Source organism: Papio anubis, chromosome 14 (genome assembly GCF_008728515.1).
Source record: "Papio anubis isolate 15944 chromosome 14, Panubis1.0, whole genome shotgun sequence".
NCBI classification, from domain to species: Eukaryota; Metazoa; Chordata; class Mammalia; order Primates; family Cercopithecidae; genus Papio; species Papio anubis.
In genome coordinates, this window is record NC_044989.1 from 30,540,210 (window position 1) to 30,557,514 (window position 17,305).

General features: G+C 46.9%; 1 protein-coding gene across 3 annotated transcripts in view; it reads right to left on the reverse strand.

Annotated features, from left to right (window-relative positions):
• CAPN13 (calpain 13) overlaps positions 1-17,305 on the reverse strand; it is a 105,156-nt gene that overhangs the window by 4,226 nt on the left and 83,625 nt on the right. For 2 of the 3 annotated variants that reach the window (XM_009183946.4, XM_003908468.4), the window contains one exon: positions 14,464-14,926. The exons of the other annotated variant lie outside the window; for it this stretch is intronic. The gene's annotated coding sequence lies outside the window, so the exon portion shown is untranslated. Of the gene's footprint in view, positions 1-14,463; positions 14,927-17,305 lie in introns of those variants that run through there. 3 annotated transcript variants of the gene reach the window in all.

Consider the following 17,305-nt stretch of genomic DNA (forward strand, 5'->3'; position numbering starts at 1 on the left):
AGCCTGTTCTCTTCCTGCTCGGCTGAATGGCACCCATAATGGCTGTAGGGTCCACCCAGTGGGAGGAGAGGCCAGTGTGCCCAGTGAGGTCATTGTGGAGCAAGCGAGGACTTGAGAACCGGGGCGTAGCCCAGCCAGATTTGTGCTTTTGCCAAATAGCCAAGTCCTCCCCTATTCCTTGTGTTGGCTCTGAGAAGATCTGCCTGCTAGAGAGGGAGGGAGGGGCTGATCCTAGGCCTGGGCGTGTTATTCTCTCTTGAGTCATCTTTGCCGCTGTATCTCCTGAGTACTAGCAAGATCATCTGGTCCTCAATTCTTTCACCTGTCCCCACCCCGGAGGGCTCCTGGTAGGAGATGAGATGTGCTAGAGGTGAGCATCTGTCACTGTCCTCAGCCTCCTCCTGGGTCTCAGGATGGCAATAGCCCCTCATTCGGCTACCATGGACCCACCGTGCACCAAAGACCGCGCAGGGTGCATCGACAATGTTATCTTACTCAATTCTCACAGCAACCTCAAGAGGCAGTATTCCCAACTCCCTGCCTTTTAAATACACTTGATTTTTTCAAAGCGGTTTTAGGTTCACAGCAAGGCTGAGCAGAAAGTACAGAGAGTTCCTGTAGACCCTCTGCCCCCACATATGCACAGCCTCCCTGCGGCCAGCATCCCACACCAGAGCGGCACGTGTGACACAATCAATGAGTCTCTGCACAGCGTGATCGCTCGCAGCCCGGAGGTTTTCCTTCACTCTTGGTGACGTACATTCTGTGGGTTTGGACAAGTGGTAGTATTTTAAAATGCCCACTTGACACAGGACAGCAGCTAGGCCCAGAGGTTAGGGCCACGGTTGAACAGCCAGGAGGTACGTGGCAGCGATGGAGCCTTTGATGGGTGGAGGAGGGGCTTCATGCTAACAAGCTCTCTCGGCCCCAGCACCCCATGGAAATGTCAACATTGTACCTGGTTTCCCCAGTGAAAATCAAGTAGGGCAAATGGGTCTGCTTTATGGGTGATGAAGTTGCAATGGCTCCAACAGTGGTAAAATTGATTCATATTTATCAGGTTGGGAAACGGGAGAACTAGGCTTCAGGACCTGCTGGCCTCTTGCCTGGCAGCTCCTTTAGGCATATTTTTGGACAGGCCACACAGCTTCCTATTGAGGACTCGCCAGGCAAGCTGGCCCCTGGAGATGACCCTGGGCAAGGCGGAGCTGCTGCTCTTGAGGTGCTTGTAGCCTCGTGGAGTCACAGACGCATCTGAGCTTGTTTTGGCCTGGAGTCAGCCCACGCTCACCAAGTTTTCTGCACTGGTTGGGCAGCATGGCGTGGAAGAGTTTATAGGACTGAACAGGCTGGCACTTGAGACATTTCTGAATTTTCCCCTTTTCTAGATGTGAGTTTATAGCTGGCCATTCCTACAGTGATTCGTGAAGGCTGATCAGATATTTTAATATTGATGGGGTGATAGTTATTATTGAGCTGGATCACTGTACCTTACAAAGGCACCATCCAGGTTTCCTGTCAATCTCTCTCACTCTCATCTCTAGACTTCTAGGCCCTCCCGGCAGGTGGTGCTAAAGTAGCCCTCCCCAGCCCAGGGCAGCAGATTCTTAGCCCCTCTTGCGACTGGCCGGCTCTCCTTTGAGCAGGCAAGCCTGGGCCAGGAGCTGTCTTCCTCTCCTAGGGCTGTGTGGACCAATGGAAAGAACATGGCTTTGGAGTACAACCAACCCGCGCTCTGCCCCTTGTGTCTTCATGGCCTGGGGCAAGACCCTCCATTTCCTCGTCTGACCATTCTGGTATTAATCCTTGTTAGGGGGTTTAAGGGCTGGAGATAATGGAGCCTAATTCCTGTCACATGACAGGTACTCAAAAACTGGTGGCTCCCATTCTGAGCTAAGTGAAGTTACCTCTGGCATGCTCTCACTCTGAAATACCTCCTGTCCCAAAATATGCCTACAGGGGCTGCCAGGCCAGAGGCCAAGGGGTCCTGAAGCCTAGTTCTCCCATTTCCCAGTCTGACAAATATGAATCAGTTGCGCCTCTGTTACAGCCATTGCAACTTTGTCACCCATAAAGCAGATCCATGTGCCTTATTTGATTTTCATTTGGAAAACCAGGTACAATGTTGACCTTCCCAGGGGGCACTGGGGCCAAGAGAGCTTGTTAGCATGAAGCCCCTCCTCCACCCATCAAAGGCTCGGCAGCGCCTCACTTTCCACTCCTAGCCCAGTGGAGATTGGTGCTCTTCTCCTGCAGTACACTAGAGTGCTCTGGGGAGTTTATGAAATGCAGAGTCTAAGTCCCCCTAAATCTACTAAACTGGACTCTGCAGGGGTAGGCCCAGGAAAGTATTTTCACCAACTTTCCCAGTGATTCTGGCTTGAGAATCATGACCTCAGGACACCTACAGGGCATCCGCCTCACTGCCTGTCCAAGGCAGAGTCCAAGAACCAACGCTGGGAAGGCTTCTGTGATTTAATAGAGAAGAGGTTGGGAGAGGGAGAACAAAATTTTACTGTCCTTAACCCTTTACAGTGACAAGTACTGCTAGCTTGATGTAGAAACACATACTCTTTACTCTTTTTTTTTTTTTTGACAGTCTCACTCTATTGCCCAGGCTGGAGTACAGTGGCATGATATCTGCTCACTGCAACTTCTGCCTCCTGGATTCAAGTGATTCTCCTGCCTTAGCCTCCCAAGTAGCTGGGATGACAGGTGCCCGCCACCATGCCCAGCTAACTTTTGTATTTTTAGTAGAGGTGGGGTTTCATCATGTTGGCCAGGCTCGTCTCGAACTCCTGACCTCAGGTGATCTGCCTGCCTTGGCCTCCCCAAGTGCTGGGATTTCAGGCATGAGCCACTGGGCCCGGCCAGAAACACATACTCTAGAGTCACACTCCCATCAGTGAAACCATCAGCTCAGCTCTGTTGCATATTTTAAAGTATACTAGCTGCATATTTTTCTCAGATTACTTCTCCTAGTTTTTAGTGTTTTCTCAACATTAAAATGGGAATAATATTTATTTCAAAGAATTATCAATGGGATTATAGGAGATTCGTGCTGGAAATGCATAACATGGGGCTTGGCACAAAGTGGGTGTGTCTGTTGTCAATTTATTGCCTCTCAGCTGCAAATCCACTCTTCTTTGCCCTACTTTGTAATACTGGAGCTGGACCCTGTTAATATTTCTCTTTCGTCAGCTGTTGCAATGTTACATTGTGTCAGTAGAGGGTGCTAGAGGGAAACTGCAAGGCACAGCAGAGGACCAGCTCCTCCTCTTGGCTCTAGTGTGCCTTTTTTCTCCCACAGTGTGATTGTCCCAGCAGGGGGAAATCTAATGGTGCTTTCTCCAGTGATTTTCTCCAGCATCCAGCAGAGGAGGCTCTTGTACTCCAGCTCCAGTTCACCGGCACCCCGGACCTTCTCCACTGCCCAGTGGTCTGCAGCCACACTGTCTCCCTCAAGGTGGGACTCTTATCCATGCTCTCACCTCTTTCTCTGGGTAATCTTCCCAGCCCTAGAGGTAGCAGCTGCTTCCTGCACTTACTATTCCTGTATTCCTTAGAGTCTTCTTTTGCCCCTTTTAGAAGTTAACACCTTTTACTACTTCATATATATATATATATATACACACACACACACACACACACATATATATATATATATTTTTTTTCCCCCCCGAGATAGAGTTTTGCTCTTGTTGCCTGGGCTGGAGTGTGGTAGTGTGATCTTGGCTCGCTGCAACCTCCGCCTCCTGGGTTCAAGTGATTCTCCTGCCTCAGCCTCCTGAGTAGTTGGGATTACAGGGACCCACCACCACGCCTGGCTAATTTTTGTGTTTTCAGTAGAAACAGGGTTTCACCATATTGGTCAGGCTAGTCTTGAACTCCTGACCTCAGGTGATCCACCCGCCTCAGCCTCCCAAAGTGCTGGGATTACAGCAGGAGTTACTATGCCCGATCTATATTTTTTTATAGTAAATTTTCTTTATTCAAATTGGGTGTGATTTTTGTCTCCTGACTGCTGGACTCTGTCTGTTATACAGTAGGTGTTTTAAAATAATAGTTCACCTTCTCTCCACTTCCAGGAAAGCTTTTTTTTTTTTTTTCTTTTTTTGAGTCTTGCTCTGTTGCCCAGGCTGGAGTACAGTAGTGTGATCTTGAAACCTCCTGGTTTCAAGCAATTGTCTTGGCTCATCTTCCCAGGTAACTGGGATTACAAGCTATGTTACCACACCTAGATAATTTTTGTATTTTAGTAGAGACGGGGTTTCACCATGTTGATCAGGCTGGTCTTAAACTCCTGACCTCAAGTGATCTGCCTGTTTCAGCGTCCCAAAGTGCTGGGATTACAGGTGTGAGCCACTGCGCCTGGCCCAGAAAAGCATTTTTACACATGTCATTTAATGACAAGGGAAAATTACCACACACCGCCAGAAACTATGGCAGCTCTGGAGTCTGCAACCCTAACCTGAACAAATGACTTCCTCCTTTGAGGGCTCACAGAGTGTGGCCACGCCATACCTCCTGGTCATGGTCTGAGGAAAGCCGTGAGGAATAAGGGTAAGGAAATCGGCACAGCCTCACCCAGCATTTTGGTGGTGGGCATATTGGAAGGCACTGAGGTCTTCTGTGGAAGCCATGCAGTACTGACAGATGACATTTGGAGAAAGACTCATAAACACAGACCAAACACTGGTGATAAGAAACAGGGTTCAAGCGGCAGAAAGCCCAGCTCTTCTAGGTTAAGAATAATATGGAACTCAGGAAAGACCCAACAAGCTTAGCCACTGTGTCCCCAGCCATGCTAAATTGTGAGCACTTGTGACTGTGGGGGAGGTGCCAAAGCCTCAACCCACAGCTCCCCTTTCCACCCTTTGTAGTTTGTGGGGTGTACATATAGGCAGTAAAATGTGCTAAGAAGAACCCATCTGCACTGTACTTTCGGGATATCTGAACCCTACAGACCCCAGCAATAGGGCAAGATTCTGTTGCACAAAGTGGGCAACACCAGGTGAACTGGCCCCTGCCACCAACAGAAAGTCAGCTCCCCCAGGCTTCTCTCTGGCTGGTTTTGTTACTTTCTCCTATCTTGGCAGTTGGAACGGAGGCAGTCCTTGGCTGTAACATCCATGGTCGATGGCCTGGCTGTGTGGTCCTGCCTTGCGGCTGCGTGGAACTAAACGTGTGGACAGGCATGTGCATGATTGTGTGGGTGGAACCCCAGGGTCCCAGAGCTCCTCCTACCTGGTAGGGATATCCTGCTCTCCACGCGGGCCTAGGACTCCCAACTGTTAAGTTATAAGCCATGGCAGGGTCTGAGAGAACAAGGGAATTAGAAGGAAGTACTTTAGGGGTCAGGCCAAACCCACAATTGGAGAAACTGACTAAGGTCAGACAGAGAAGCAGTTGCAAGACTAAGGTGACAACCGAGGCCCTGCCCTACTCACACTATGGGTTAATGTTACCAATTTAGCCATAGGGAGGGCCCCACTTCTGGCAAACTCCTGGCTTGCAGTGCTGAGCGGCCGGGCTGAGCAGTGATTAGTGGAGAACACCACTAGGTGTCACTGTCTCACCATTATCTGCAACTGCACAGTGGCCTGATTTTTTTTTTTTTTTTTTAATCTCCTCAAAGCAATGTGAATACTGGCTTAACCGCCAGCCTCAGGTGGGTGAAAAGGTTTTTAATTTTCATTGTCACAAGCATCATAAGAGAAGCAGCAACTCCCAGGCTGAGGAAGGAGAGGACTGTTTTGACTTACTGCCCTGGAGAGCGTGGGTCTCAGCAGAGCTGCTGTTGCTGACTTGGAGGGGCTCTTCTTTTTTCTGGCTGTTAATTGCTGCCCCTTGCTGATGATTGCGGAGTAGAATCTGTTAGGACCTGGATCCCCACGTTTGTGACATGGAAGGAACCTTAGAAATCTGCAAGTCCAGCCCCTTCATTTTTGGAGAAGGAAGCCCAGAAGAGAAGCCCATTTCCCTGAGGCACAGAGCTGGATGGAAGCAGAACCGGGACTTGAACCTTAGACTCCAGAGTCCTCACCCAGTGCTCCGTCCACTCCCAGGGGTGCCTATCTTTACACCACATGTGCTCATTCATTCTCTCCCTTAACATCTATTGAGCACTTACTACAGGCTCAATACATGGGTGGTGAAGTTGCAATGGCTCTAACAGAGACGAAATTGATTTTATGTGTCAGGCTGGGAAATGGGAGAACTGGGCTCTAGGAAAGCCCTTTAGGCATAAACCATGGCAGAGTCTCAGAGAACAAGGGAGTTAGAAGGAAAGAATTTAGGGGCCAGGCAAAACCCCCACCAGCACATGTGGTGTAAAGATAGGCACCACGGGGGAGTGGACAGAGCACTGGGTGAGGAATCTGACTAAGGTCAGAGAGGCAGTTGCAAGACTGAGATTATAACCCAGGCCCTGCCCTTCTCACACTGTGGGTTAATGTTGCCAATTTAGCCATAGGGAGGGCCTGGCTTTGTGGTTGAACGGAATTGGGAACTCTTAAAGAGGCAAGATGACATGGCAGGTCAGTGACCACAGATCACAGGTGGGGCCAGTTTCCTTCCTTTTGGTCCAGAGTACTTGTCAAGCTCATCCAATCTTTATGCAAACAACAGCAAAAGTGAGAATAGGATTCAGACCAAGATGAAGTCAGGTGAAGATGATGGAGCAATTCCACAACTGTGGCAGCTTGGATGGTGTGTGCTCCAGCTGGGCTGCCTGGAGGCTCCACCCTCTGTGGCCCACACTGGATATTGATTGAATGGGCAGGAATCTTCGGACCGTGGAGGATTTGAAGGTGCAACAATTCTGACCATCAGGGGACAGTGTTTTATCACATTCCACTTGGTCAAAGAGCCTATCCTCCAAGGCGGGAGAAAGAAAATGTTTTTTAAGGGAACAGAGAGGTGTTTAAAGTAAGAGTGTTTAAGTGTAGAAAAGAGAAAGATACATTAGCCTGGACTTAACATTGTTCTCTCAAAGGCAGTCATTTTATCGTTTTGCCTGTCTCTTCTCTAACTTGAGTAGGTATATCGCTGACACAACTGCAAAATTTTCCGTGTCGGCCTGGCGCGGTGGCTCATGCCTGTAATCCCAGCACTTTGGGAGGCCGAGGCGGGCGGATCACCTGAGGTCGGGAGTTCGAGACTAGCCTGGCCAACATGGTGAAACCCCTGTCTCCACTAAAAATACAAAACTTAGCTGGGTGTGGCGGCGGGCACCTGTAATCCCAGCTACTCGGGAAGCTGAGGCAGGAGAATCACTTGAACCTGGGAGGTGGAGGTTGCAGTGAGCTGAGATCGCGCCACTGTACGCCAGCCTGGGCAATGAGAGCAAAACTGTCTCGAAAAACAAAAACAAAACAGAAACAAAATTGTCCATGTGTCTAACCACCTTTCACGTGACCCTTCTCCTATGATCCAGAGTTTCTCCGAGATTTAGAAGCCCTCTGAGGGCATTTGGTGGCCTCAGAAAGGATAGTCTAGAGTCTGGTTAGAGATGCCCCAAGCCCGTCCACCCTCCCCTCCTCTGTCCTCCACCAGGCGGCAAGGTCGCGCCCATTACCCAGTCTGCACTCATCTTCTCAGATACAGCTATCACCTGCTTTGCCGCAGCCAGGTGCCACTGCTGTACTCATTATTGACCTTTCTGCTGCGATATTAAGCACTTTGGCTTGGCTGGGGAATTGTTAATCAACAACCTTGTCAGAGTGATGGATTCTTTTAAGATTATTGCTTAATTAGCTTGTTTAGAGGTAAAAATCAACAAGGACATCAGTTCTCTGGGAACTGGGAGGTAGTGGAAAGGGATCTTGGTGACATCCCAGGGAGCAGAGTGTGGTTGGAGTGGGAGGGGTAGGAAGCCTCTGAACACAGTAGGCCTTAAGCTTGCATTCATTAGGGATCTCACAGTCACCCTGGTTGCTGCAGTCTAGAGAACTGCCACCATTCAGCCAAGTTGCAAAAGCAGTGGTTCCTGAAATGTCACCCAAGGACCATGTGCGTCAGCTGGGGGCTTTAAAAATCACAGATCCCCAGGGCCAGTCCCAGACCTGGATTAGGATCTCAGAAAAAATTGTAAACAAGCTACTCAAGGCGATTCCTACATACATAAATGTTGAAACTCATAGCCCCAGAAGTCTGAGATGAACAGAGTTAAACAACTCTGATGAGCTTTGGGCAACTCAACATTTCCACTGGGAATGGATTTCACGTGGCTGGGCTCTAGCTCCAATACGCCCACCAGCACCTGTGGCCCCAGTCTTCTTCCTTCTGTTTTAATCTTCCTATTTCTGTCGTATCCTCTGTCTCTCCCATCTAATTTGTCTGTATCGCTCCGGGCCATGCCTCATCTATCTGTTCCTTATCTGTCTAAAGTTTCCTCCCTCCCTCAGGTCCCCATCTCCATCTTTTCATCTTTCTATCTCTCCTTCCATTTTCCTCTTCTCTCTGTGCTGGCTGTTGTCTCTTGGCACCTGGCAGCTTTTACACCCTTTTCTACATTCTCTCCTATTTGGCAGGGACTGGAAGCTTGAGAAATACCCTTGCCAGGACAGATCCAGGTACATTTTAAGTCCCACCCGCGAGATGCATGTGGGTGACGTTTGGAAGGCAGAAGAGGGGCAGAAGGCATGTGATTCTGCCTCCAGCAGGGTGTGCAGTCCGGTGTGTTTCAGCAGATGTGAGGTTTTGTCCTGCAAGTCACTGGCGTTAGGCTGCAGGAGGTCAGGAGCATTACTGGCAGCTCCCTGTAGTGTCTGGCTTGGGTAGCAGTAGCAGCTTCTTGGTTCTCTTAAGGCTAGTGGTGAGCCTGGGAGTTAGTGGTGACCTTCCTGGCCTTGGCTCCCTTATCCAATCCAACAGCTTTGTAAGTGCCTCATTCCTTAGACTAGATCCCTTCCTTCTTGACATACCTTGAGTATTTTTTGTTTGTTTGTTTGTTTGCTTGTTTTCCTGGCTAGACCTGGCTGATACACTCTTTTCCTTCCTCACCATTTAAACTCTTTCTCTAGTCCATATTCTCTCCCCTTTCTTATTCCCATCCCTTCCTCCTAACTGGTTGTTAAATAGAATTACAAGTTCTAAATGTTGAATTTTAGGTGTTATATTGTCTTAGTTCTTGATTGAAAACATAGGCGAACTGAATGCTTTTTAAAGTTGGAAAATCTCTCCACAAATTTAGTTGCCTATAATGAGGCCCCTTATGGATTCTATCCTAGGGGGTTGGGAGCAGGGAGAAAGCCCAGGTATGATAAGTCCCCTGTGACTTCCTACTGTAAATCCTGCCTTCATCTTCTTTGGGCCTGGAGATGCTGAGAATCAAGGGGGGCAAAAGATCCCCTTCTGCCCCAGGGAAAAGCCAAGCTAAAGTCACACTTCTGCCCCCTAGCCCCCAAACCACTGGCTATGCACACGTAGCTGCTGTCTGGAACCCAGCTGCCCTGGAGTGAGCGTGTGTGTGCACACGTGCTATCAGATGGCTACCTCACTGGGGTAACCGCCAGCTCCAGGGAAGCCCGCCAGTCCTTTCCTCTGCTCCACTGCGGACCAGCCTAAAGCCTAGTTGCTGCAGAGGCCACAATCACTGAATCAGGGGACTTATGCTTCAATCTTGTATCTGTCACTTCTTTTTTTTTTTTTTTTTAAATACTTTAAGTTCTAGGGTACATGTGCACAATGTGCAGGTTTGTTACATGTGTATACATGTGCCATGTTGGTGTGCTGTACCCATTAACTCATCATGTACATTAGGTATTTCTCCTAATGCTATCCCTCCGCACTTCCCCCACCCACGACAGGTCCCGGTGTGTGATGTTCCCCACCCTGTGTCCAAATGTTCTCATTGTTCAGTTCCCACCTATGAGTGAGAACATGTGGTGTTTGGTTTTCTGTCCTTGTGATAGTTTGCTCAGAATGATGGTTTCCAGCTGCATCCATGTCCCTACAAAGGACATGAACTCATCCTTTTCTATGGCTGCATAGTATTCCATGGTGTATATGTGCCACATTTTCTTAATCCAGTCTATCACTGGTGGACATTTGGGTTGATTCCAAGTCTTTGCTATTGTGAATAGTGCCGCAATAAACATACGTGTGCATGTATCTTTATAGCAGCATGATTTATAATCCTTTGGGTATATGCCCAGTAATGGGATGGCTGGGTCAAATGGTATTTCTAGTGCTAGATCCTTGAGGAATCGCCACACTGTCTTCCACAATGGTTGAACTAGTTTACAATCCCACCAACAGTGCAAAAGTGTTCCTATTTCTCCACATCCTCTCCAGCACCTGTTGTTTCCTGACTTTTTAATGATTGCCATACTAACCGGTGTGAGATGGTATCTCATTGTGGTTTTGATTTGCATTTCTCTGATGACCAGTGATGATGAGCATTTTTCATGTGTCTGTTGGCTGCATAAATGTCTTCTTTTGAGAAGTGTCTGTTCATATCCTTTGCCCACTTTTTGATGGGGTTGTTTGATTTTTTTCTTGTAAATTTAAGTTCTTTGTAGATTCTGTATATTAGCCCTTTGTCAGATGAGTAGATTGCAAAACTTTTCTCCCATTCTGTAGGTTGCCTGTTCACTCTGATGGTAGTTTCTTTTGCTGTGCAGAAGCTCTTTAGTTTAACTAGATCTCATTTGTCAATTTTGGCTTTTGTTGCCATTGCTTTTGGTGTTTTAGTCATGAAGTCCTTGCCCATGCCTATAGCCTGAATGGTATTGCCTAGGTTTTCTTCTAGGGTTTTTATGGTTTTAGGTCTAACATTTAAGTCTTTAATCCATCTTGAATTAATTTTTGTATAAGGTGTAAGGAAGGGATCCAGTTTCAGCTTTCTACATATGGCTAGCCAGTTTTCCCAGCACCATTTATTAAATAGGGAATCCTTTCCCCATTTCTTGTTTTTGTCAGGTTTGTCAAAGATCAGATGGTTGTAGATGTGTGGTATTATTTCTGAGGGCTCTGTTGTGTTCCATTGGTCTGTGTCTCTGTTTTGGTACCAATACTATGCTGTTTTGGTTACTGTAGCCTTGTAGTATAGTTTGAAGTCAGGTAGCGTGATGCCTCCAGCTTTGTTCTTTTGTCTTAGGATTGTCTTGGCAATGTGGGCTCTTTTCTGGTTCCATATGAACTTTAAGGTAGTTTTTCCTAATTCTGTGAAGAAAGTCATTGGTAGCTTGTTGGAGATGACATTGAATCTATAAATTACCTTGGGCAATATGGCCATTTTCATGATATTGATTCTTCCTATCCATGAGCATGGAATGTTCTTCCATTTGTTTGTATCCTCTTTTATTTCATTGAGCAGTGGTTTGTAGTTCTCCTTGAAGAGGTCCTTTACATCCCTTTTAAGTTGGATTCCTAGGCATTTTATTCTCTTTGAAGCAATTGTGAATAGGATTTCACTAATGATTTGGCTCTCTGTCTGTTATTCATGTATAGGAATGCTTGTGATTTTTGCACATTGATTTTGTATCCTGAGACATTGCTGAAGTTGCTTATCAGCTTAAGGAGATTTTGGGCTGAGATGATGGGGTTTTCTAAATATACAATCATGTCATCTGCAAACAGGGACAATTTGACTTCCTCTTTTCCTAATTGAATACCCATTATTTGTTTCTCCTGCCTGATTGCCCTAGCCAGAACTTCCAACACTATGTTGAACAGGAGTGGTGAGGGCGGGCATCCCTGTCTTGTGCCAGTTTTCAAAGGGAATGCTTCCAGTTTTTGCCCATTCAGTATGATACTGGCTGTGGGCTTGTCATAAATAGCTCTTATTATTCTGAGATACATCCCATCAATACCTAGTTTATTGAGAGTTTTTAGCCTGAAGGGCTGCCGAATTTTGTCGAAGGCCTTTTCTGCATCTATTGAGATAATCATGTGGTTTTTGTCTTTGTCTGTTTATATGATGGATTACATTTATTGATTTGCATATGTTGAACCAGGCTTGCATCCCAGGAATGAAGCCAACTTGATTATGGTGGATAAGCTTTTTGATGTGTTGCTGGATTCAGTTTGCCAGTATTTTATTGAGAATTTTTGCGTCGATGTTAATCAGGGATATCTTTTTTTTTGTTGTGTCTCTGCCAGGCTTTGGTATCAGGATGATGCTGGCCTCATAAAACGAGTTAGGGAGGATTTCTTCTTTTTATATTAATTAGAATAGTTTCAGAAGGAATGGTACCAGCTCCTTTTTGTACCTCTGGTAGAATTCAGCTATGAATCCGTCTGGTCCTGGACCTTTTTTGGTTGGTAGGCTATTAATTGTTGCCTCAATTTCAGAGCCTGTTATTGGTCTATTCAGGGATTCAACTTCTTCCTGGTTTAGTCTTGGGAGGGTGTATGTGTCCAGGAATTTACCAATTTCTTCTAGATTTTCTAGTTTATTTGCGTAGAGATGTTTATAGTATTCTTTGATGGTAGTTTGTATTTCTGTGGGATCGGTGGTGACATCCCCTTTATCATTTTTTATTGCGTCTATTTGATTCTTCTCTTTCTTCTTCTTTATTAGTCTTGCTAGCAGTCTATCAATTTTGTTGATCTTTTCGAAAAGCCAGCTCCTGGATTCATTGATTTTTTGAAGAGTTTTTTGTGTCTCTATCTCCTTCAGTTCTGCTCTGATCTTAGTTATGTCTTGCCTTCTGCTACCTTTTGAATGTGTTTGCTCTTGCTTCTCTAGTTCTTTTAATGGTGATATTAGGGTGTCAATTTTAGATCTTTCCTGCTTTCTCTTGTGGGCATTTAGTGCTATAAATTTCCCTCTACACACTGCTTTAAATGTGTCCCAGAGACACATTATATCTGCCACTTCTAATGGCATGGCCACCTCTTCTCAGGGCCTCAGGGATCTCATCTGTAAAATGGACAAGAGCCTGGACACCTTGCTTCCATCATAGGGCGGCTGTAGCGGCAGAAGCTCTAGGGAGCCTGGGGGGCAGGTGGGATTTTTGTGCCTGAGCCTTTGTCATTTGCTCCGTGAGGCATCCCGCCCCTCCATCTGGGCACCAGCCATGGTCCTTGCCCACCTCCTCATCTTGCAGAGACAAAGCAACCCATCCCAGGACCCATGGGTAAGAGGCTGACAGGGCCAGGGTTTGTCTGAGATCATCAGCCTGTCAAGCCCGCCCTGCTCTGGAGCCCTTTCTCAACCCTGGCTGAAGGACACGGGGAGTCCCGAGGAGGTGCAGCCTCGGGGTGAACTGGCTGGTCTGCCCTGTGCTGGGGCTAAGGATCAAGGCCCTGCCCTTTCCTGGGGAAACTGGAAGCCAGGGCCCCTCTACCATGGCCACCTGGAGCCTTTCTGAGCCTTCTGGAGCCCCAGCATGACAGGGAGAGTCAGTTTTTCAATCAAGCAATTGAGGACCCTGCCCCTTTAAATTCTGTTAGTTTAGAGAGAAAATTAATGACTGGTCCCTGAGCAAAGCCCTATGAGGGAGGAAACTGCCCTGCATCCTGAGGACACCAGTCCAGCGTGTGCAGACCCCCGGGGCTGCTCGCCACCAACCCTAGGCCTGCAGAATCATCCATTTCTGCTTGTCCTCCAGGATGCAAGGAGGCCCAAAAGGAGCTTGGGATGACACGTGGTTGTGGCAGCAAACTGTGCAGGTGCGTTAGACTTTCTACCTGGATGCCTGGGTGAAGGTCATCTTTGAATCCTGCAGGAAATGGCTTATTCATTCTTCTGGATTTTCCCACTTATCAGAGTCTCTGTTGACCTGCCAGTCCCAGTTTTTTTTTTGCATGCAGAAAATCTTATGTAGCAGGGCAGTCTGACAGCCCAGGATTCAGGATCTTTAGACATTAGCTTTAACTCCAAAGTCCATGCTCACAAACATGGGCATCTATCCTGGCTAACCAAGCAGCAGACTGGGAGGCAAAGTGACCTGTCCCAAATTTTGCTGTGTGTCTGACCCTCTCGCTATTTAAAAGCATTAGCAAGAGGGGCTCAACTCCTTAAGCAGGCAGCTATTCTACTTGAAATGACTGTGAAGGCTTTACAACAGTCCCTGTGGATGAGGTCACTTGGCTGCGTGTTTGGTACTTGTATACAGCATGCAATCACTGCTGAGCACTGCCCTTGCTCCTGGCATGGGTTTGTGCGTGATGATGCAGCCCTGCCTACACTATCCTGTCCTCTGACCGTGCCACTCAGAAAGACACACTCAGCAAGCTTCCCACCTTCCTGTCCTTTTGACACACCCATTTGCAACGATTCCCCTACTGGGTTGATGCATCCGGAAATGAGCTTTCCAACTGCAAATTCTTTCGAGTGGGTTCTGACCCAGTTATGCTGTGGAATCTCTTCCATTCTTTGTGGGCCTTGCCTTTTTGAGACACCTGGTGACCACACTGTGGTTGAGGAGGGAGCGAGGGAAGCATCTGCCTTGCTGGGTACCTTTCCTCTTTTCCAAGTGTATGTTTGAGACAGAACTTGAATGAGAGACCTTTATGGGAAACATGTTTTATTTTTGCCATTTAGCTGTGAAATCATCAGGATTCAGACATAAGATAGTGTAATTATTCTGCAAACACCCAGTGGACAGCTCCCGTGTCACCCATAGCACCCGAGGGTGGGCAAACTGGCTCATTTTAGCTCTTCCAAGAAGTGAATCCAACTGGTGACAGGTGACTCAGAGGCAACTTCTCTTCTCCTTTCCCACAGGGAGACATCTCCTGCTTCATTTTCCAGGGCAATGTAGGCTGAGCACATCCCAAAGTGCTCAGATAAGCTGCTTGGTGGCCACAGGCTTACCAGGGCCTGGGCCAGCCAAGGACCGAACCCAGGCTGTTGGAAGACAGCTTGGACTCCGTTTCACACAGGGCCAGTTTAGATGTATCACAACCACAGTGGGCAGAACAGCCTCTTAGAATGAAAGACAGATTCTTGAGTGATCACTGGGAGCTTGTCCTAGAGAAAGACATGGAGGCGCAAATGCAGAAGGCCAAGGGTGAGTAAAGAAACTTCTTCCTTTGAGTGACCACAGAAGAGGATCCCCATTCCAAAGATGCGGTTCTGGATCATCCCACAGTAGAGGAAGCACTGGTGCTTCCTGCTGGCAAGGCTGACAGACCCCAACATGCCCATGGCCCCTTAATGGATGTTCCTACCCCATTCTTCAAAATTCCTTAAAGGGCACCCCCGCACCTGTCCTGCCCCAAGCTTGAGTTCATATCATAGCCCATTTTAGCACCTTGAGCGCTGGCACTGGAGTGGAGGGAAACTTGGGGAAGAGATGTTCCTCCCATCTCCAGGCAGGTTGGAAGGGCTGAGGCCAGGGGCTGCTATGGTAGCAACAGCCCTGAGCTCTGTCCCATGCAAGCTCCAGATGGCTGGCTTTGGACTTCTTCAGGAGAGTGGTTTTTCTCAAGTGCAGGGGGTTTGGATTAAAGTGACATTCGTGCATAGACATGTTTTCTGCAATGATCAGTCAGCTGCCCTACCCATTGGGTAAAGAGGCCTCAACTCTTCTTCCCTGCCTCTCTCCTTCTCTCTTGTCTCACAGACTACTTGCTAGTTTGCCTATTTTTTTTTTCATAAAAATTCAGTCCAAGATACATAATTTAAAAATTCAAAGAGTGCTACAAGGCACAAAGGAAAATAGCAGCTTCTTGTCCCATTTCTATCCAAATTCCCCTCCCTAAACTCTTTCTTCTGATGTTTACCTCCGTATTTCTAGGTAATATGCTTATGCAGTTAATTCTTGATTTGTCAATTTTAAATGCCTATTGACTTCTTATGATGGAAGATGGGGCGAGGTTGCTTCTAGCCCCCTTTCATGTCTACAACTTCCCTCCTTCCATCCTTCTAATATATTTATGTCACATTTTTGTTAAATCAATATTCCATTTTGATTTTATTACAATTGTATGTGTACTATTCACTGCTGAATGAAAAAATACTCTAGGATCACATTTTCTTTCTTCTGTAACTCTTTATTCTTCCAGGAGTTAATAACTGCCTCACTTTTTTGTCCGCTTAGTTTAAGTCGTTATCCTACTAATTCTTCCAAAGCTCTCCAGCAGAATTTCAAAATCCCTCTGAACATTATTTTTTCTATAATTAAGCAATCTGATCAACGATTGCTCCCATTTTCCCCAAAGGCTGCCCTCCAGCTTCCCTTGGGATGGCTCACTCTCTTGCTCTGCTGCACAGCGTTGGTCCTTGGACTTCCCTGCCTCTGTCTAGTGTTGGATCTTCTGTTACCTGGATTCCAACTCTTCCTCCTCCTTGGTTTATCCCCTTGGAGTGTACATGTCGGTTTCCCATTGGATACATTTTTCTTCCGAAGCCAGCTCCAGAAGGCTGGACACCCTGGCATCTCAAGGTGCCTGGTAACCACCAGGTGTATGCTTGCCAATGGTGTTGAGCGTTTTCACGTCACCAGAGGCACATCCAGACTCACAACTCTCAACTCACAAGTATAGGAGAGTTTAACTTAAACTCAGACAGTTCCATCTGCCCCGGGGTGTCAGTCTTCAACCCAGCATCTAGCCAGATCTCTCAAAAAGAATTTCTTTTGATGAACAGAATGAGATGGGAGAGATGGATTTACTAGGCTAGAAGCAGACTCATCCTGCAGAAAATGGTTGTGGGTCATCAGTAAGACCAGGGTCACTGTTGTCATATTTCACCTAAATCCTGCAGACTAGGAGAAGGTGTCCCTTTCCTCAAGAAACTGTATTCTTATACAGTGGGAAATTGTTATAAATACCAATTTTGTTAGAATAAGGCATTTTACTGGCATATTGACAGTAGATCAACACAGATGTAGATGACATTAGCTAGACAAACTCTCAGCAGGGTGTGATTTGCCGTGTATTAAACCTCTAGACTGTGAAATCAATTAAAATCAATACAGCCTCAAGTGTCCAAGGAGCACAGAGCAATGAACTAAGTATTAGCATTCTTTCAAGTATGAACTTCATATTTTAACATATTTTAATATAGGTGTTGCCTGCAATGTGACAACAAGGCGTACACTTCGTTTAAAAGAAATATTTTTGATGGGAAGAGAGGAGGAGGGGTTCAGTCCAGTTGCGTATACGTATAACCCAATCTGCTAGGTCAGAGGAGAGCAGATGGGTTGAAGATGAGAACAGAAGTATTCTCACAATGAAAGTATACCTCGACTTGCCCAGTGAGTCCAAGGGCAGATAAAAGGCGTCTTGTACACAGTTTGTAGGGAGTGACCTGGAAAAAAAGTAGCCTGGTGATGGAGCTCCAAAAACCCTCATCTCTGGGAGAAGCTCGCTTAACTCAGGACAAAGCCTTTGCTAGCTCCAGTGA